Source organism: Crinia signifera, chromosome 4 (genome assembly GCF_055691185.1).
Source record: "Crinia signifera chromosome 4, ASM5569118v1, whole genome shotgun sequence".
Classification (NCBI taxonomy): Eukaryota; Metazoa; Chordata; class Amphibia; order Anura; family Myobatrachidae; genus Crinia; species Crinia signifera.
This window is the reverse complement of record NC_139220.1, coordinates 264838881-264862029: the sequence shown is the minus strand read 5'-3', so window position 1 is coordinate 264862029 and position 23149 is coordinate 264838881. Positions and strand designations below refer to the sequence as shown.

The window sequence follows — 23149 nt, the reverse complement described above, 5'->3', positions numbered from 1 at the left end:
CAGAATCCCGACGCTGGAATCCCGATCGCCGAAATCCCGACAAGGGGGGTGACGTGGATCGCCCCCCCTTGTAGGCTCGCTGCGCTCGCCACGCAGCGGGCCTGGTGCCTCGCTATGCTCGGCACGCTAATTTATTCTCCATCCAGGAGTGTCGTGGACACCCACGGAGGGAGAAAGTATCGGGATTCCAGCGTCGGGATTCTGAACGCCGGGATCCCGACCGCCGGGATTTACACTGCATCCCATATCCATTGTCCAGTGTGACATATATCCATTGTCCAGTGTGACGACATATATCCATTGTCCAGTGTGACGACATATATCCAGTGTCCAGTTTGACATATGTCCATTGTCCAGAGTGACTACATATATCCAGTGTGACGACATATATCCATTGTCCAGTGTGACGACATATATCCATTGTCCAGTGTGACGGCATATATCCATTGTCCAGTGTGACGACATATATCCATTGTCCAGTGTGACGACATATATCCATTGTCCAGTGTGACATATGTCCATTGTCCAGAGTGACTACATATATCCAGTGTGACGACATATATCCATTGTCCAGTGTGACGACATATATCCATTGTCCAGTGTGAGGGCATATATCCAGTGTCCAGTGTGACGACATATATCCAGTGTCCAGTGTGACGACATATATCCAGTGTCCAGTGTGACGACATATATCTACAGTGTTCAGTGTGACATATATCCAGTGTCCAGTGTGACGACATATATCCAGTGTCCAGTGTGACAACATATTTCTAGTGTCCAGTGTGACGACATATATCCATTGTCCAATGTGACGACATATCCAGTGTGACGACATATATCCATTGTGTGATGACATATATCTGTCGCCTAAGTCATCCAGTTACCTCGGTATAACCTTTTGGCCCTACTACAGTAAATGAAAAAAAATTTGTGAGCTGTGAAGTGATCAAAATTGACTAGAAATGAGTGGAAATTAATGTTGTTGAGCTTAATAATACTTTAGGGCCAAAATCAGGCCGAAAATCACTTATTTTATCAATTTTTAGCATTTTTCCAAAAAAAATCCAGATCAAAAACCAAAACCCGCAAGGGTGGTTTTGCCAAAACCAATCCAGATCCAAAACCCAAAGGGAGATCCAGATCCAAAACCAAAACCAAAAACCCAAAAAAGGGCCCGCCGCAGGTTCACTGGACTGGATGTATGTAGCAGTATCACTGGACTGGACTGGACATTACCAACAGCAGTATCACTGGACTGGACAGCACAGCTCACCCTTCCTCTCCTAAGCTGGAGTGAGGAAATGGCGCCGCCCGCCAGCATACATATAGGGTCCGGATCTTGCGAGATCTGATGGCGGGATCTCACTAGGTCCCGAGACCCACGCTGGGGGTGTACGGGTTCCCCTAATAGGAACTTGCTCATCCCTAATTATAAATATAATGGCTATTAAGGGTTTTACCATGGTAATGTTTTGTTTTCAAATGTTTTTGAATGTTTTACTAATACTATTTGCCTTGCAACAATAAAGTGAATAGTATGTTCTCCAGAGTGCCCTAATATTATTGTGCTTGTGTTAAATAAAACATCTTCCAGCTGTTGAATTGTCAATAGATGCATTCTCATTGTTTGTGGAGAAATACAGTTCTTCAGCATTATATAGCAAGCTAAAAGTTTTCCAATACTCTAGTAAATGTACTGCCTCAAGTCTAAAACTATATTTTTTCTCCTGTCATTCAAGAAGCGATTTTCAAGCCTGGAGTGGACAGTTTGAATTCAGTTTTATCAATGGCATTTTCTGACTTCATTGTTTTACTCTATAGTCAATACAAAATGCTTTGTGGATTTATCATTAGTGCTCTTCTGAAAATGAATCAATAAGCCTGTTTAGAATAAGGGCTCAGATTGCTTAATTCTTCCCTAGATCATAGGGGGAAATTTACTAAAGGAAATTTGTAAAAAAATAGGTGTATTTGTATCTAGAAATACACTTATTTTTGACATTTACTATCCCGAAAATACGTCAATTCGTAGTCGTATTGATGTGCTATCAATACGAATACGAATTGACGTATTTTCGGGATCGTAAATGTCAAAAATAAGTGTATTTCTGGATAAAAATACACCTATTTTTTACAAATTTCCTTTAGTAAATTTCCCCCTTAGTGTTCACCCCGTATCAAACTATAATTTATTTATTTATTTCACATCAGTCCCTGCCCCATTTTGGCTAACAATCTATACCACATGTACATGCACACTCATTCATTCTAGGGTTAATTTTTGTTATGAGCCAAATAACCTACCAGCATTTTTGGAATGTGGGAGGAAACTGGAGTACCCGGAGGAAACCCACACAAGTACGGGGAGAATATACAAACTCTGCACAGTTAGGGCCATGGTGGGTATTGAACCCATGACCTCTGTGCTGTGAGGCAGTAATGCTAACCATTACACCATCCGTACTGCTCCAATTTATTGCGGTACATAATTGATTACATTTGTATGTATTCAGAATTTGACCAGCAGTTAGTCGAAAATACTCCAAAATGTTTTATTAAAGGAAAAAATGTCTTATTTAACTACAAAGGTTGTGATGAGGATCATGATGATGTTGATGATGAGGATGATGAGGATAATAACTAGCTAATTTGCTATAGAGTTGGCATTAAAATATGGATGAAGTGTTATGCCTCATCATATACAGTACCAGGGCCGGACTGGGACCAGAAATCGGCCCTGGCATTTTGAGCACACAGGCCCACCTTGCGCTGAGAAGAGGGGGCGTGGTCTCATGGAAAGGAGGCGTGGCATTACAAAAAGGAGACATTACACACCATTATGCCCATTACACATGGTGGCACACACCGATATGCCCATTACACATGGTGGCACACACCTATATGCCCATTACACATGGTGGCACACACCGTTATGCCCATTACACATGGTGGCACACACCGTTATGCCCATTACACATGGTGGCACACACCGATATGCCCATTACACATGGTGGCACACACCGTTATGCCCATTACACATGGTGGCACACACCGTTATGCCCATTACACATGGTGGCACACACCGTTATGCCCATTACACATGGTGGCACACACCGTTATGCCCATTGCACATGGTGGCACACACCGTTATGCCCATTACACATGGTGGCAAACACCGTTATGCCCATTACACATGGTGGCACACACCGATATGCCCATTACAGACTATGACACAATACATTAAGCCAATTACAAATTTTGGCATTGGAACGCCTCATAATGCCCACTACACATCATGGCACCCACCATAATGCCCATTACACACTGTGGCACAAACTGTAATGCCCACTACAGAATATGACACAATACATTATGCCCATTACCCCCCACCCCCACCCCCACACACACACACACACACACACATACATACATACATACAAAAATTAAACACACTTTTGAAGCTTACTGTAAAAAAAAACAGGATGACAGAGGGTTAAATCTTCCTGTCTTCTTTCTAGGCTCCCTGTGATGTGAAGCAGCAGCAGCTTGTAGAGGGGGAGGGCCGGGCTTGTAATCAGAGTGCAGACTGAAGAGTGAAAACTTCCGTGCTTAGTTAGTAGCAGGAAGAGAAATCCATCACGCAGCAGGCAGAGGACGCAGTTATTACTGCCAGCCTGTGCGGACATCTTGGGAGGTACAGATCAGCTCTGTAAGTGAATAAGCTTCCGGCGCTGCTGCCTGTCATACACACTGGGGGAAATTTACTAAAGGAAATTTGTAAAAAATAGGTGTATTTGTATCCAGAAATACACTTATTTTTTACATTTACTATCCTGAAAATACGGCAATTCGTATTCGTATTGATAGCACATCAATACGAATACGAATTGCCGTATTTTCGGGATAGTAAATGTCAAAAATGAGTGTATTTCTGGATACAAATACACCTATTTTTTTACAAATTTCCTTTAGTAAATTTCCCCCACTGTGACAGGTAGTACTAGTGCAGCGCAGACCGGAAGGAGGACAGCAGAAATTATAGAGAATGCAGAGCGGGGAGCGTCGTCGGCTCTCTCTGTCTCCTCCGTGGGACCTGTCATTCTCTCTTACACTAATTACCGCGCTGCGCTCAGTATACAGAAAACCGGCCCACAAGGCCATCGGCCCTTCTGGCATTTGCCAGAAGTGCCAGATGGCCAGTCCGGCCCTGTACAGTACAGTAATTAAGATGTATTAAACATCATCACATATGTTTGTTAAGAGCCGGTTTGGGGCTTAAGAGGAATATAGAAAAAGAACACTGACATTGTATAAAATAATCCAATATGATTATGAGGACTGCCTGATATAATTATAGTACATGATGTTTTTTAAGCAATCCCTGCTGGGATGCTGGAAAATGCATCTTGACATGTGACTGCTAACGGCTTCTCAGTCTAATGACCACATCACTGTGTGTGAGGGAAAATACTGTACATTCCCTAGGGAAAAGGACCAGGCTGCCTGTCATTTGCTACTGCTAATTCTGCTTAGAATTATCACTGGTGATGGCTTGTAATTACAGTAGCTAACATTTGGCTTTGTTTTAATAGGCAACTAAAAACAAATTTTAACCATGTCTTGCGGTACTGTATTTCTAATTTATGTTCCCTCGATTAACAAAGCTATTTCAACACATTAGTGAGTTAATTTACATTGGTCTACTGCCTTTACTGTAGAACTAGTTCAGGTACTTGATCCTGTATCAAATAGTGCAAAGCTTTATACAATGACTCATGACAATCACACAGTACAATACAGTGCTCAAAGTGGAAATTTAAAAGTGGGGGTATGGAAAAGAGAATAAATTAATTATGCGCGCACCCAGGGCGCGCGCGCGCTCCGGGAAAGTGGGTGTGGTCTACTGGAAAGTGGGCATCACAAAGGGGCATGGCATTATACACCGTAATGCCCATTGCACATTTTAGGGAACTGCATAATACGGATTACACATAAAGCCACATGCCATAATGCCAATTACACATAAGAGCACACGTAATGCCCGTTACATAGTATATAACAAACCGTAATGCCCATCACATAGTATATAACAAACTGTAATGCCCATTACACATTGTGTCACACACCATAATGCCACTTACACATATTACCACATACCATAATGCCCATTACACATAATACCACATACCATAATGCCCTTTACACATCATACCACACACCATAATGCCCGTTACACATCATACCACACACCATAATGCCCGTTACACATAATACCACATATCATAATGCCCATTGCATACACCACACCTTAATGCCTATTAGATATTATGCCATGTAAGTGCCATATCATAATGCCCATTGCATACACCACACATTAATGCCTATTAGATATTATGCCATGTAAGTGCCATTTACCTACAATATAATTGATAGTGGTTTCATGCTTGATGCCAGGGCCTTCATACTCGATTCCACTGGGGAGTTGTTGCCAAGGGCCAAGGGGGAAAACAAATGCCTATTGCCAAGGGGGAGTGTAATCAATAAAAAAGTAGATAAATCCTACTTCCACAAGTCAGCGAAAAGTGTTCTTTATTTATAATGAATCAGATAAAACAAGCAGGCTGTACCACCATTCCAGGGCTGACTGGCGTCTCAGGGGTCCAGATGGTATCAATCACGGGGCCCCGTAAGAAAGGTCCCTCTGAGTGCCGTCAGATAACCAGAATGGGTCCAGCTAATGCTTCCTTAAGTCACTGACAACGCGTTTCGATCTCAATTGGAGATCTTTTTCAAGGTGCCAGTGACTTCACCAAGCAGGGTTTAAATACTCCTCCAATAATTGACATTCCCAACATCTGTGGGAAAAGTCATTCCATGTGTATCTGTAGTGGTTCACTATTAGTCTCATAATAAAACAAGTCCTATGCAGGTTCCCGGGTATAGTTTCCAAACTATTCAGGAGGAGAAAGATGGCCGCCGTATGTGTAAAGAACTAAATAGAAACCAGCAGGAGGAGCAAGATGGCCGCTACGCATTAGAAACCCTGGCCGGAAGGATGAAGATGGCCGCCAGTCCGGGAGGAAGACAATATAAGAGGACCCGCGATCGCGTCATTTCCGACGCGGCGGAACAAAGTTCCTTCACCTCCATATAAGCCGGACATAGAAACCCCAACACTGGCATGTCACTTCCGGGAATAGGTCGCGTCATGAGCGTGACGCGTCATTTCCGGGGAGGGGCTAAAGCACCGGACCCCATACCCGGGAACCTGCATAGGACTTGTTTTATTATGAGACTAATAGTGAACCACTACAGATACACATGGGAGGACTTTTCCCACAGATGTCGGGAATGTCAATTATTGGAGGGGTATTTAAACCCTGCTTGGTGAAGTCACTGGCACCTTGAAAAAGATCTCCAATTGAGATCGAAACGCGTTGTCAGTGACTTAAGGAAGCATTAGCTGGACCCATTCTGGTTATCTGACGGCACTCAGAGGGACCTTTCTTACGGGGCCCCGTGATTGATACCATCTGGACCCCTGGGACGCCAGTCAGCCCTGGAATGGTGGTACAGCCTGCTTGTTTTATCAGATTCATTATAAATAAAGAACACTTTTCGCTGACTTGTGGAAGTTTTCCTTGGGATCTGATATCTAGGAGAAAGACCCTGTGACACGCTGTATTTATACCACCAAATAGTGAGTATATGGAAATGGGGAATCCCCGTTAATACTGGAATATCCACACAGAGTAAAAGGATTGAACCTGATGTTATGTTGATAAGCTTGAATATATACTCGATAGTGTGAGTTTATAGAGAGGGGGAATTCCCTGACCATCTACACTTAATGTTAACCACATTATAATCTTTCTAACCAAGTTGATCGTTTAAGTGTGCACATTGTAAAACAGTATTACACGAGGGCGGAGCCCTATCTCTGTTTTTTTGTCTTCCATATCGCCACTACCGAATTTCCCCAAGAAGCAACCCGGATACGGGCCTACATACAGGGGAGTTTTATCATTTTATAGCGCATATATTTGGTGAAGGGTTTATCTACTTTTTACTTCCATATTCAGGGGAGGTTTGGTGCTTCCTCCTCAAATCCTTACCACAACTTGCTGCTATTTTTGCGCATTAGGAATTCCTCCAACTCCTTTCCTTACTTGTAGTGTAAGGGGAGCTTAATTAATGTTCGTTGCCAAGAGGGAATATTATTAATGCTCATTGCCAAGGGGGGAATATTATTAATGCTCGTTGCCAAGGGGGGGACTATTATTAATGCTCGTTGCCAAGGGGGAGTTTAAGCAGGCGGCAGGCAGGTAACATGATTGTAGTCTAACACCGCGCTTACCCGTGATGCTATAGTGTGTTGTGGCACTGCTACTGTATACTTAAAGGGTGTCCCAACCCCTTTACATTGTTGATAATGAAAAAATAATGTACAGCACTGCCAATGTGTGCAATGTGAGAGGAAGGGGGTCTGGCGTCCCAATATAGGAGTAGGTACCTGTCACACTGTTTGCTGGGGCTGGACTCGGTCCCTCGTCATATGATCAGTCCCCCGATGTGTCTCCGGTGCCGAGCTGCCTGTGGGTGGTCCTGCACGCCGGCACCACAGACCACCTGCTATGCGAGGCGCAACTTCCGGGCAGACGCTCCTGTGACAGAACGCTACCCGGGAGCACTCTCACTTGCCGGCTGTGTGCGCCCAATTCTTCAGGCAGGTGACAGCCCGCTGAGCCGGGCTATATCAGAGCGCTTACCAGGACACAGCGAGATAGCCATAGCGCTGCGCAGACCTGGCTGCTATTTCAAATCTCGCGCCATCTCGCGGTCCGGCAGCCAATCAGGAGCCACCACTCCTGATTGGCAGCTGAACCACAAGATTTAAAATAGCCGACGAGCAGCCATGTCTGCGCAGCGCCACAGCTATCTTCCCGTGTCCCGACTCAGACCCGTCACCCGGAGCATCTCCCAGCTCACAACTAGTCACTAGTGACGGCACCCCATAGCAGCATCCTGCACCTGCAGCAGGGGTTCTATTGAAGATGAGAGAAAGGGGGAGAGAGACAGTGTCAGGGAGACTTGCAGAATATGAGTGCAAGCATGGCCAGAGCAAATGAAATACATGTAAAAGTGACATGTAAGTACAAGGGGGGGGGGGGGGGTGTTAAAAAAAAAAAAAACAGGTTTATTAACCTGTCATGTAAAACGCTTGCTTGTGCTCCATGCACCATGGAGGTATCCTCTTCCTTCAGCTTCTACTGCCCGGCTTTTTTATCAGTGACAGAGGGGAGGGAGGGAGGTGGATCTGGAAACCTCTCTCCCTCCTGTAAAAATTAGCCTTATCACATTTGCAGTCAATGGTTTGACCCGGCTCTCAGCTGGCGTTATTATCACCAGGCTAATTTCGGGGGGGTTTTTTAACAATAGGCTTAGTAAATTTGAGCAGATCTCATTTCCCATTACAATTATGGCAAATGCGATATGCTTTCTAAAAAAATGCGATAATTGGGTTTTGGAGAATTTTGCGAATTATCCCCAATTCCTCTTTAGTACATTTAAGTGAAACTAAACTAATGCGAAAAGTGCATGAAAACACCCCTTTTCACAATATTTTAGTAAAAATAATGTTAGTCAATGGGCCCCCCAAAAGAGAGATGTAGAGAGAGAATACAGCACAGGATGATGGTGGAGGCATAGATGGACAGACAGACGGACAAATGGGGGCATGGATGGAGAGATGGACGAACAGAGCACCATATGGTGGCATTGTCGAACTGATGAGAGGGGCATAGATGGACAATTGGATGGGAGGGGACGTAGATGGACAGGCTGGCTGGACTAACTAAAGAGAGTGCAGGGGATGCCACTTTTATGGGTCCCAGGAACTTAGGGGGCCCAAAAGCAATCCCACTGCACCACCGAAATTTATCATAATTTTTTTCATCTTTAGCCATTGCTGTCGCTGGGACTTTATTAGGCCTGCTGCCCTGTATCGACAATACTAACCCCCTCTTATAGTTACAGTATTAATGTGGCTGCTGCAAGCCGTGGTGTGAGCCCGACATGTTACTTGCTGGGAGATGGAGGATGCAGGACAGAGGATGGAGGTGAAGCCGCTTCATTTGCAGATTTTGGAAGCTAGCAGCACAGCTGGCTCTGCTCCTAGCTTCCAGAGTCTGCACTCATCTGCCACCTCCACCCTCCATTCAGTAAGTATCATGATGTGCTCCCAACTATAAAGGGTGCAGTGGGTTGCCTCGGGGCGCGCCAGGCCTCACAGCAACTGCATAATTTCCCCCCTTTATAGTTACGCCACTGGTTCTCAATATAGGGAGCAGGCACTCTTTCTCAGTCAGCAGACACTCCCCCTCAAGCTCCCCCACAGAGATGCAAGTGCTAGGAATGGCCATCGACCATCGATGATTTGAAACCGTCGATGGTTACCATCGATGTGGGAGAACCAGATGGTTTCCCTACATCGATGGCAAAGGAGAACCGATGTTTCCTTTTTGTTTTCTTCAAGGTACCGGGACACGTAGCATAGCTCCGCCCCCTGACACCCAGTGAAGTCCCGCCCCCATGTTCTGATTGGCCCATGGGTCATTCAGTCAAATATAATGGATGACCATCGATAGCTAAAACTATCAATGGTTATACATCAAATAGTTTACGACTATCAATGGCTGGGTGCAGATTCACCATCGATGGCAGCCATCTATGGTGTTTGCACCGATGGCCATCCCTAGCAAGTGCTACATATCTACTTAATTAGCACTGCCTACCGGTGTGTAATAGTTGTATTGTAATGCACTAAGCCAGTCTACCGCATTACCAGGCAGGAGGGGCCCACATGGAGCCTGCAGCTGCAGCTGGACCCTTTCCCCTCTTAAACCACCCCTAGTAATGTGGAAATGACAGGTCCACTTTAATAATTCTCACAAAGCATAAAATACTACCATAAAGGACACAGCGGCAGTCCTGTACTCTCCTGATTCTGCATCCACTATATTTTCACTGTTGTCAAAACCAAGACAGCACCAGGCGTAAAAAACCCTTCTACAGAAAATATACAATACTGGAAACTAATAAATGGCTTATTGTAATAGAGATAGCTCCAGGGCTTTAATAACCAGATCTCTTAGCTCGCGTCTGCGGAGTCTTCTGTAGCAAGCAAGACCTACACTGAGAGCCAAAATGCTAAAACAGATCGGTTGGAGCAATAATGTTGACTGTTTTTTTCCAGCTCTTTGCAATTTTTATAAACTTCTTGCAAAATTGACTTTATATTATATTTTAATGTTGCATTTGGAGGGTTTTAATATAATTCCAAATATTAACATTGCTGTAAGGAGCCTGTCAATAAGAAAAACTCTATTGCCCTCTAGTGGACAAAATGTGGGAAGCACATTGCAGAACTTACGCTTTAAAGCTTAATACACATTAATGCAGATGTAGATGGTCATATTAAACTGGATCACAAACAGCTAATGCTGCTTTCAGACCGCATAACTGGCTTTGACCCTGTATTTGGAAACGTTTCCAAAAACGGGTCTGCCAGATAAAACCCCTTTCACACCGCAGCACCTAAACGGTATATTACCGTTTAAGTGCCGATTTTTTGACACTGGCAGACCCGTTTTTGGAAACTTTCCAAATACAGGGTCAAAGCCAGTGCAGCCTTCAGCCCTCCCCTCCGTGCAGCTCCCCCCCCCCCCCCTCGCGTGTCGACCGAGAGCATGTCGACGCCCCCCCGCGCATGTCGACGCCCCCCGCGCATGTCGACGCCCCCCGCGCGTGTCGACGCCCCCCCACCCCACCCCGCGTGTCGGCGCCCCCCCCCCGTGTCGACTTACCCCGTGCCGGTACCTCCGCTGTGGACTGCAGCTCAGTATGCTCGGAAAGCACTTATGAAAAAAGTGTCTTCCAGAAAATGGCTGCCCCATAGGAAACCCAGTTTAAAAAAACTGTCTTCCGTATGGGGGGCAGCCATTTTCTGAAAGACACTTTTTTCATAAGTGCTTTCCGAGCATACTGAGCTGCAGTGCCGGGAACCACAACGGAGATACCGGCACGGGGTAAGTCAACACGGGGGGGCGCCGACACGCGCGGGGGGGTCGACACGCGGGGGGGGCGTCGACACGCGCGGGGGGGCGTCGACACGCGCGCGGGGGGGCTCCAGTGCTGTGAATACTTAATGAGCGCTCATTAAGTATTCACTGTGCTGAATTTAGGACCCAACTCATTGGCTGGGTCCTAAATACCGTTTCTGAGCCGATTTTTGCGCTAAAATACCGGTTCAGAAACGGGTAGGACCCTGCATTTTAACCGGTTAGAAAAAACGGCATTTTCTAACCGGTTAAGTGGGACTGGACCTTTCAGACCGCACACATTACCGTTTTAAAACGGTAAAAAAACGGCAATTTACCGTTTTAAAAGTGCGGTCTGAAAGGGGCATTAATTAAGCTCTGTGCAGCAGAACTTAGTCATGGGAAATTAAGGAAAATAAATGGCTGGCTTACTGCAAAAATATCAGAGGCCGATGGCTAAATGTAAATGATCAAAAATATAAATCTATCTTTAAAGAGCACACACATTATTTAGGGAAAGAACAAATGTGACAGTTCCTCTACAATACAGCAATAATAAAGAATGGTTAGCATAAATCATGTATGCTATAATCTTTTCATGCTGCGCTAGGGGTTTTGGCCTTGAATACCACAGTTCATATTAGAACAACTATTACTAGGTTTTTTTTTTTTTTCTTCAAAACAAATGATATGAATGTGGTACTCTCTCCAATTTGGGCTCATGCAGCGCTGGATACATAGCTTCATTTACAGCAGGTATAGATCAAGAGTAATATCATGTGTGTATACTGTACACCAACTACAAGGAAGATATGTGACATGGCAGCACTAGTATTAAATGCAGATTACCCTATTAAATTCACCATCGGTACTCTCAGGCTTACACCCTTAACACTTAACTTACTAAACTTATCTAAAATAACGACACAGACACAAGTGCTGGCGTTTCAAAATAATGAATGTCAAATTTATTTTGACAACAGACTAAAGACTATAAATATTGGTGGCGGCACTAAAGAACGGTCATACTAAAGAAAAGGGGGTGGGTAGAATCACCATAGCATTCACACACCGCTGGTGACCAACTCTCCCAGCCAACCACCCGTGTCGGTGGTGGCAGCCATCTTCCGTGCATAGAAGTATGGCTCGTGACAGTCGATGCCTGGAGAGCGCACCCACTAATCTACACACATTCCATCTACACAATTGACCGTTCTTTACCGCCGCCTAATGAAGAAAATAGAGACAGAAAATAGGGATGGGAGGGTGGGAAAAAAACTTCCAGAGGAAGCCACTTCTTATCACAAGACCCTTCTCCCCTTCCCAACTCCTCCCCTTGCACCCATTGGCTGCCAGACGCAGCATACTGTCTAACTAAACAAAACTGTTAACTTGCTTCAGCCTGATTCCCCTTCGGTGATTTATGTCACCTCCGGCTTAATCATCCATCGGTGACGTTCCTTTGTACACTGTAATAATGTATTGAAATGTCATTTACAGAACAGGGAAGTGTTGTGAATTAATAATAGATCCACTGTATAAAATATAATGAGATAAACCAAAAATGGATTAAACAAAATGAAATGCAAACATCTGCTGATTTTCACAGTTAAGAATGAAACGGGAATCTTCATCCTGATACAGTCTACATTGAAATATCAATGAATGACAGTAAATGAGGATAGATACTCCGCTTCGTACAGTATTGCAGCTACAAGAGATGTAGTCAGGATCCCAGCAGCCAGTATCCCCACAATCAGAATCCTGACACTCGCAATGTCAATGGATGGCTAAGGTGAGTATTGGGGTTCGGGTTAGGATTATTATTATAATTTTATTTATAAGGCGCCACAAGTGTTTCGCAGCGCCGTACAAAGGAACAATACAGGGAAACAAAACTTGGCATAACATTGAATAAATAACAAAAATACAGTACAAATAAAGAGCACCACAGTTCAATACACATTACAGCTTAAATGTAAGTAGTGAGGACTCAATCAACATACAACTAGAGGCTTGAGGCCAATGATGGAGAGGAGTATGAAGATGGTCACTGAGTGTTGGAGTAAAGGAGAGCTGTGAGTGAAATGTGAAGAGAAGTGGGCTTTGACAACAGGAGGGAAGAGGGCCCTACTCGGAGGAGCTTACAATCTAGTAGGAAGGGAAGAGAGACAGATTACAAGAGGTGCAAGCGAGGTGGTGGTGGTTAGATAGCAGGATGTAAACAGGAAACAGGCAAGGGGTCGGAGAACCAGCTGGTTTATGCAGTGGAAGGGTACGCTTTGATGAATAGGTGAGTTTTCAGTGCCCGTTTGAAGCTTTGCAAGGTCGGGGAGAGTCTAATGGAGCGAGGGAGTGCGTTCCACTGAAGGGGTGCAGCACGGGCAAAGTCCTGTACTCTAGCATGGGAAGCAGTGATCAGGGTGGAGGAGAGACGACAGTCGTCAGCTGACCGTAGAGGGCGGGAGGGTGTGTGAATGGAGATGAGGTTAGAGATATATGGAGCAATGGAATTAGAGATGGCCCTGTATGTGAGTGTGAGGTGTTTGAAGAGGATTCTGTAGGGGAATGGAAGCCAGTGCAGATTTTGTTGAAGGGGAGTAGCAGAATTAGAGCGGCGGGAGAGGAAGATAAGCCTGGCTGCAGCATTGAGGACAGATTGGAGAGGAGCTAGTTGGGATTGAGCAAGGCCGGTGAGAAGAGCATTACAGTAGTCAAGCCGTGAGATGACCAATGAGTGGATGATCAGCTTAGTTGCACTCTGTGAGAGAAAGGGCCTGAATTCGTTTTTGGGTCATGGTTAGGCACTAGAGAAGGATTAGGGTCCTTAGGAAAATAGTTTAGCACTAGGGGAAGGGTTAATGTTCATTTTAGGGATAGCAACTTTTGCAGTTGGGAGGGCGGGACGTTCGCGCTGCAGTACGTATCCAGGACCAGGACACCTTCCCAGCCTCACTCCTTTGGAGCCTTGCAGGGTGCATCCGGAGGCACTCTGCACTATAACACCTGTGGCTACACCACCAGGCTTGGGTAAGGGACAATCCCTGGAATAATTTTTACTTGTTATGTCATTTTGGGCGGGATGTATTAATATACATCGCCGCCCTTCGCATGGCAGCCGCCGCGATGCTGCCGCATATGTACTAACATATGCGGCTAGCATCGCGTTGCGGTGACGGAGACCCCCGCGATACCTTTGATGTGGTCTGCGGGGGTCTCCGTCACCTCCCGGTGACATGCGTCTCCTCCTCCCCCCTGAAGCTGGATGTCCTGCCGGCTGTGATACCTGCTGGGGGAGGAGGAGATCAGGAGGACGAGAGGAGGGGGGGGGGCGCACGGACGGCGGGCGGCGGTAGAAGCCCATAGTCTTCTATAGGGTATCGCCACCCTCTGGGTGGCGATACCCAGCCAAGCGAAAACGGGGCGGACGGGTGATGGTAAATAGGAAAATGCGGTAAAACCCCCGTTTTACCGCATTTTCCCTTTAGTACATCCCGCCCTTTATCTTTTTTGTATTGTCATTTCATTTTAAAGTCTTTTGCTTATTAGTCCATATTGGACCTAGTGTCATTTTCCTAATAAATTCTTCTTTGTGAACTAAGTAAGCGCCTGTGGTCCCTGCAACCTCCTTAATACTATCCACTAGTGAGACAACCAGTCAATCAGATGCAGCTAGACTAGGACTGATACTCACAATCATCATCATTATAATCATCAAGGGTGTTTATTTCTGCATCAGTATTAGTATGAAATAAGGTGTTTTTTTTTTTCCTCACAGTTGCTGTTAAATCCATGAAACACAGCCACATAGAGGTATCACGGTTTATCCATGCCAGATGTTACTGGAGATTATCTGGGTTTCTTACACACATGCTGGCTCCTGGTGCCAATATTTCCAAGCTCCTTAACTTAATAATTGCCAGTGGCTTCCTCAGACAGAAGGTTCAATGGGGTTGAGGTTGGTGGAGCTCATCTCCCCTGCCACCTACCCCCCCCCCCCCCCACTCCAGTTGGATAGGGCGAAAGACAAAATATACATTTGTGCCCTACCTTCCACACTTAAAAAGGGACAGTGCACATTTGCACAATCTTATTTACATCCTCTGATTCATATGACACTACATAGTAGTGCCTCTTTTTAACAATATGTCACTCAGTAGAGCCCTTTATTCATGTTACTCTACACAGTAGTAACCCATTTACATCTTATGACACACAGTACTGTCCCTTATACACAATACAAACAGTAGTGTCCCTTGTACACAATAGCAGTAGAGCTCCTTACCCATAATGCCCATAGTAGTAATGCCCCTTACATATAATGCTCACAGTAGTATTGCTGCTTATACACATAATGCCTAGAAAGGCGCCACCCTTGTACATAATGCCCACAGTATTATTGACCGTTATAAAGATAATGCCCACAGTAGTGCCACACCCTATAACATTTGAGGAGTAAAAATCTGTACCACCTCAGAAAAGGGGCATGGGAGGGCGTGGCCGCGACCTCTTTTTTTATACTGCCAATGGACACATATGCTTCAAACTTAAAAAAAACACTGCAAAGCAAATAAAATACCAGTGATTAGCCACATATTTGAAAATAGAACTGACACATAATTAAAACTAGTTAAAGTAACTACTGTGCTGCTATCCCGTACCTCCCTAACCGCTCCATCCACGGTGTCCACAAATTTAAACTGCGCATGCGCCATCTGTAAGAAGGCTCACGCAGACAACCCCTCTGAGTGCAGGCTGGTCTGCGGTGTCGCTTGATGTCATGATGCGACTCACGCTGGCCTGTACCCGCAATGCACCTCTGGGAAGGGTTCCCGGACAGGCTGCCAGATCCGGATTTTGGGGGATTTTGCCCGTGGATGAAGGGGAGGACTCGCCAACTGATCTGAAGCTCAAAAAATGGTACAATTGTTACAGTGAATTTTAGCCAGTACAGACCGTTAAAAATCGGTACTGTACCGGATTAATTGGTACAGTTGGAGGGTATGATATTATTCACTTCTTCGGCAGTAAAGGAATGATGTCACATACTGGAAGAGGAAATGCTGTGACCTTAAGAGGGAACGAGCACCACCTGACAGACACAGTGTGTGAGAGTACCAGGAAGGGTGGGCTCAGGCAGAGGACCTGAGAAAGGGGAAAGTGACACAACCACTGCTTGAATCATATATTGCCGTTGTTAGTGGGGGACTTAATCCACCTACCATTACAGGTGGTGGAACTCAGTTCCACCCCATTCAGATTACACTTTAACCGCTGCTTGAATGATAATGCATTTAGCAAGTTTTTGATATGTATATAACTAAAAATATATGTTTTTTTTATTGTGGTTTTACTGTAAGCAGGTCGTGTGTGATAAATGCATTAATTTGGAAAGCCAGCACTTTTTATATTATGTTGTATTTCTAATGGCTTTTGAACGGTTTAGCATTCCCTTCTTGGAGGCTGCAGGCTGTCAGACTAATCCAAGAAAAAGTTAGTGCCAGGTTCTTTTGTTTTAATCATTGTTTTTTTGCACACAGCATTGGCTCGCACTTTGTTTTTCCTATTGCTTGCTGCATACTGCCAACTTGCATCGTTTCCATTTGCTTCATCAGTAAAATGCTCTATTTATTTATTACCAGTTTCTTATATAGCACACACAAATTCCGCAGCGCTTTACAGAAAGTATTTGAACATTCACATCAGTCCCTGCCCCAGTGGAGCTTACAATCTACAGTATATTCCCTACCACATGGACACACTTTCATTCTTGGGTTGATTTTTTTGGGATCCAATTAACCTACCAGTATATTTTTGGATTGTGGGAGGAAACCGGAGTACCCAGAAAAAAAACCATGCAAGCATGGAGAGAATATACAAACTCTGCATAGTTAGGTCCATGGTGGGAATCAAACCCATGATCTCAGTGCTGTGAGGCAGTAATGCTAACATCTATACTATTGAGGTGTCTTAATGGTTACATTTGGGTTCTAATCCTGCATGCAACTATTATTGGGGCAGATGTACTTAACAAGAGATAAATACAAGGGTGATAAGGAGAGATAAATGTCCAGCTAATCAGCTCCTTACTGACTTTTTTCAAACACAGCGTGTAAAGGAGCCCACACACGCACCGTTGCCGGCGGTGCGATGCTGTACGATGGGGTGCGCGCTCCCGCGGCACCTCATCGTACAGTACAAAAAGTATGTGCTGCACATACTTTTTGTACTAGCTTTTTCTAGCATAGCATCGCATCGCATGCACATGGCATACAATGCGATGCTATGTGTGCTAGTTAAACCCACAACGCACGCCGGGATCGGTGCGTGTGTGGGCTCCTTAACATAGCAGTTACGAGCTGATTTGCTGGATGTTCATCTCTCTTTATCACCCTTGAATTTATCTCTTGTTAAGGCTTAATACATCTGCCCCATTGTTTGATATATGCTGTGGCCTGGCATCCACTGCATTCCAGCATTACCAGTGACTTCTGATGCCCATTGGGGTAACATTTATTTAATTTATTTATGAACAGTTTCTTATATAGCGCACACAGATTCCGCAGTGCTTTACAGAGAATATTAGAACATTCACATCAGTCCCTGCCCCAGTGGAGCTTACAATCTATATTCCCTACCACATGTACACGCGCACACAGATATTCTAGGGTAAATTTGTTGGGAGCCAATTAGCCTACCAGTATATGTTTGTATTGTGGGAGGAAACCAGAGTACCCAGAGGAAACCCACGCAAACACGGGGAGAATATACAAACTCTGCACAGTTAGAGCCATGGTGGGGATCGAACCCATGCCCTCAGCGATGTGAGGCAGTAATGCTAACCATTACACCACCCGTAACATTCTGCAGTGCTTTGGAGGTTTATATGCATGTCAATCTTTGTCTTTTGTGATATCTGTTTCTTCTGAAACTACTTCTGATATATTTCAGAACATTTTGATCCACTTTGATCTGAGGGGGTATAACTGGGCAGTCTCACATAGAGTGCATGTTGGCAGAAATACCAGCTACTGTAGAAAGAGTTGTCTAGATTTATACAACTATAATTATTATTCAGTCAGAAGTGTAGCTGCTATCCCATAATTTATGACTCTGCATCAAAATTGTTGTGAGTGCTCTGCTTATAAGTGTAACTTCAACTCTGCATCTGCCCTTCATATCAAGGAACATGCATCACATGGAAACAGAGGAGGAGGAGGTGGATGACATACTGGTGGGACATGGGGGGGGGGGTGGAAACCTGTTTGTGCAATTTGTAAAGGGGGTCCAGTGAAGGGAAAGCTGAAAGCCGACAAACTGCAAAGAGAACAGCCAGGGGGTGTGAAAAAAATATCTGGGGTTCTGCAAAGTAAGGAATCAGTAAGTGTCAGGAGGGGGAGGTAATGGCAACAGGCTGTGTGGGGGAAATTGAGGGTCCAAGGGGTGTAGAATAATACCCAACAGGTGTGCTGGAGTATGTCCCAGGAGGAACCTGCACGGGGTCTATAGACTAGAGTGAGACCTCCCTTCACTGAAAGCTGAAGTAAGCTAGGGGACACTATAACTGGCTTCCCCTTGACTCCTGAAACCAAGCTGGCAGCAGAGAAGAGTCCGACATCTTTCACATTGGTTAAAATGAATGCAGATTCCTGCTGGGAAGGGCCAACTGCTGCTGTAGGACATGGGCTGGCCTTTTCAGCAGGAGGCATAGGGATGACAGTGCAACTCATGGCACCCCTGTGAGACATGCAGAAAGCAAAAATTGCAAACTCAAGCCGGCCTGGTTGAAGTGGAGGTAGTGGTATTCAAGCCTGCCTGCCAATTACGTGCTCAGCTCAGTACAATGTACAGATGCCATGGTGAGCGGCCTAGCTGCTTCCAGCAGAGGGCAGGGAGGAGGAGCAGAATGGCAGTGATGGGCATGACTCAGCAGTTGATGAGGCCGGAGCTGAAGTCACACGCCCTCCTTTAAAATGCCTGGACACGCCTACCTTTTTGTGGACACACCCATAATATGGCATGTTACCATGGCAAAACACCAGCCTACTGTCAGTCAAATTGGGAGGGGATTACCCTTCTAGTTAAGAATGTCGATATTATTATAATGCTTTGTGTATCTAAGTCACGGTTGCCTACTCTCCTGGAATGTAGATAAAAAACAAAGATGGTGGTGGAGTGCTTCCCTATTCTCCCGGAATAGCTGGGAGGCTCATAAAAAAATCAGGTCCCCTCTTGCCCCCCGGAAAGGAGGGCAAACCCCCCCACCCCCCCCCCTGGCAGCATTAATTTCCCACGATTTGCGGCTTTTTGTGGGATGGGGCAGGACTAAAGATGCTAATGTCATTTAGCCCAGCCCCCTCCTCGAAGTCCCACAAATTGCGGGATTTTCAGTACTAAGGGGTGGGGCTTGATTACGTCTACATGAGGCCCCTCCCCCAAAGTGCTGCTGACAGTCTCCTCTCAGGGCTTCTCCTGTAGAGAAGACTTTAAAAGTAGGCAACCCTGATCTAAGTAAACATACTGTATCTTGTTATATTGTTCTTATTTCTGATGAAGGAATATAACTACTCTATATAGCAATATACAGTAGCAATGCTTAAAATAATAGCGATCAGCTCCAAACAGAACAAAAGTGTAATGTGACAAAGTGTAATGACAATGTACTGCTAGAACAAACCCAAGATCACCATTCTTTATTCGGCCACAGGAAACTAACTTAAAAACCAACAAGCAGGGCCAGTAATAACAGTAACATAATATGTTCAGGCTGAGTTGTAAACTATAACTCAGCTGTAATGTTACACGTCAGTGAAGGTTCCGAGCCTTTAGGCTATTGAATAAAATGGCGCTTTGTAATAAGGAGAACAAAAAAAAAGTGTACAAAAATAGAAGCAGTTTCTCACGCTGTACAAACAGCAGCCAATCCCCCCAAGACACCTTTAGTAAACTTTCGATGTGCTGCTTTCCAGGTCACAACTAATAGGGTCACATTTCAAACTTGTATTTTCACATGTTGTTTGCTTAAGCCTGACAGGGGATATAGCTAAATGATAAAAGGAGAACATTTGAGTACAGATGGGTTATTGACATTGTAATTGAATTTTAAACACACAGCTGCCATTGAATACAAAACAATTGGGGTCATATACAGACAGCCAAGTGCAGAGCTTTGATCAAACGCACTGCCCATCTTCAGTTTTGACAACATACAACTACTATCATGGTTTGCACCATTGTACATGGCTACATAAACACTGTTCTCCCAGTGGCATCGGGTACTGAAGCATACCAGGTAGGGGGTAAGGGCGGGATGTATCAACATACATCCCCGCCCTTCGCACGGCAGCCGCCGCGATGCTACCGCATATGTACTAACATATGCGGCCAGCATCGGGCTGCGGTAACGGAGACCCCCGCGATACCTGTGATGTTGGCTGCGGGGGTCTCCGTCACCTCCCGGCGGCTGCCAGCGTCCCCCTGCATCTCCTCCTCCCCCCTGAAGCCGGATGTCCTCCCGGCTGTCACACCAGGGGGAGGAGGAGGTTAAAGGAGGACAGGAGGGGGGGGGCGGCGCGCGGACGGCGCACGTCAGGCGGCGAAAGAAGCCCATAGGCTTCTATAGGGTATCGCCACCCTCTGGGTGGCGATACCCTGGCCTGCGAAAACGGGGCGAACCGGTGATAGTACATAGGAAAATGCGGTAAAACGGGGGTTTTACCGCATTTTCCCTTTAGTACATCCCGCCCTAAATCCTACCATTAGGGTAATCTCACCTCTTCTCAAGATCTCTCTCTGGTGTTGCAGATCAGTTTGTAGCTGGTTGGTTGTCACTGTCATGAGCCATTGTTGTGGCTCATTAGTGATGGCCATTGACCATTGATCATTCAAAATCATTGATGGTTTATGACCGATGTCGAATACTTTAGCCATCGATGGGGAGAACCAGATGGTTTTCCTCCATCCATGGCACAGCAAAACCGATGTTTTGCTTTTTTTTTTTTCAAAGTGTCGGGTATGGAGCATAGCTCCGTCCTTGACACCCGTGAAGCCCCGCCCCCGTGTTTTGATTGTCTTACAGGCCATTCAGTAAAAAACAATGGATGATCATCGATAGGTAAAAACATTGATGGTCATCCATTGGATAGTTTAATACTATCGATGGCCAGTTGTACTACTGCCATCGATGGCAACCATCGATGGAAATGGTAACAATGGCCATCCCTATGACTCATTCGTTTTATGTCAGTTCTGTGAGCTTTCCAGTCGGTTTCTGGTAATGGACTCTCTGGTGGCCTCCGGTGGCGAGTCTGTGCCTTTGCAACTCAATCCTGTGTGGGTTGCTCTATGCACAAGCAGGCTCGCCGACAGGGGCGGTCTCTGGGGTCTGGAGTCCTGGGCCCTGACAGAGAATGGGGCCCAGACCTGATCCTACAACTATAAATATTAAATAGCTCCTTACCAGCTATCTATCTGCCTCTGATTTCTGTCCCCGTGGTGTATCCATCGGCTCTGCTGCAGCCAGACTCTGCTCTGGTCTCGGACAGCAGGGGCTGCTGGGACATGTAGTTTTTTTTAAGTGTCTGGCAGCCAGGCACTTAAAACAAAACTACATGCCCCAGCAGCCCCTGCTGTCCGGGACCAGAGCAGACCAGACTAATGGATGCCTGAAAGCAGTTCTCGGTAAGAGGAGATCATGGTGCACTGCCTGTGCGGATGAGGGGAGGAGGACCCATCAAATCACAGGGATCCAAAGCAAACACTGCAGCAAGGATCTCCCTGTCAGCACCCCCCCCCCCCCCCCCCCCACAGTGAGTACTTGTATTATGTATTCTTGTTCAGGCTGATCTCTCTATTGCTTCTCTCTCTCTCTCTCTCTCTCTCTCTCTCTCAATTTCTCCTTTCCCTCTCTCTCACTCTGTTACATACTCACCAATTTCCCATATTTATTCTCTCTCACCCTCCCTCTTCAATTTCCACCTATTCCCTTCTCTATATCTTAAAACGTGGCGATTATAGTAGAAGCTTTAGCATCAGCAGGTACTGGTCATTCTACAGGGCAGACCAACAAAGAAGAAGGGCTCGCCGTGGCCGTCCTAAACAGCGGTCACGGCTGTGGGTTCATACCTAAAACCATAACAGTAACTTTATCTTTCTCCACTTTACAGTATCTCTGTCCAAGCTTTGATACATATGCCTCTTAGGCTGTAAGAGGCTTGGTTGGCCAGCTGGTGGCATTTATCTGTTTGCCAGGCTGCGAACACATCTGAATCAGGTCCTATGTCATTGTTTCTAGGTCTTAGTTAAGTTTATTGTTAACATAAGATATCAGTGCATTGAGTTTACATAAATAAATTACAATACATAAACAGTTTATTATTTCAATTTTTTTTAAATTCTGAGGTTACAGTAAAGTAGGAATAATAATTTTTTATACTTCTGCTTATGAAAAGCCTAAATCACTAAGGACAGACAATTTATGAGCATTGACATGTTTGGCTTCAAGCTGATTCTAGTGTGGGCAGATTCTTGCAATCAGGTTTAACAGCACAAGCGAAAAACAACATTAGCACAGCTTTTAAAAAAAAATGACTGTAATTTTTTTCATGGAGAAATAATGCAGCAGTTTACGAAGTTCCACACAAGCTCTGTACATCATAAATTACATGTGAGGTGCTGTAAATTACTTTTCATAATACCAGCTGTTCCTGGAAGCCTATGCAGTATCTTATTGTGCTGGAGCCAATAAAAATGACAAAGCATTTACCAAAACTGTGATTCAGGACTGAAAGTTTCACACGTCACAGTTGTCACAGCATTCGGGGTGATATGACAGGAACATGATATAGAGAGTATATAGCCTTTCCAAATATTTCCATTTCCATTTATATATCTCCTACAGGATTATAGCTAAGATTAGCAGATACCTGTGAGTCATTGGCATTAAGACACCTTAATAATTCAATTAAAATATATACAGTTTTACGGTTACCATGGACACATTACATAATATATAATTTAACTCAAACTTTAAGATTTTCTCTTTATAGGGT

The 23149-nt window shown here is 45.0% G+C and overlaps 1 long non-coding RNA gene across 1 annotated transcript in view; it reads right to left on the bottom strand.

The window, feature by feature from the left end:
• The window catches only part of LOC146072581 (uncharacterized), a 95597-nt gene extending 73964 nt beyond the window's left edge, over positions 1 to 21633 (bottom strand). The window contains exon 1 of the long non-coding RNA XR_014473199.1: positions 21559 to 21633. This is a non-coding gene — a long non-coding RNA (uncharacterized LOC146072581). The remainder of the gene's footprint in view (positions 1 to 21558) is intronic.
• Positions 21634 to 23149: the final 1516 nt, after the last annotated feature.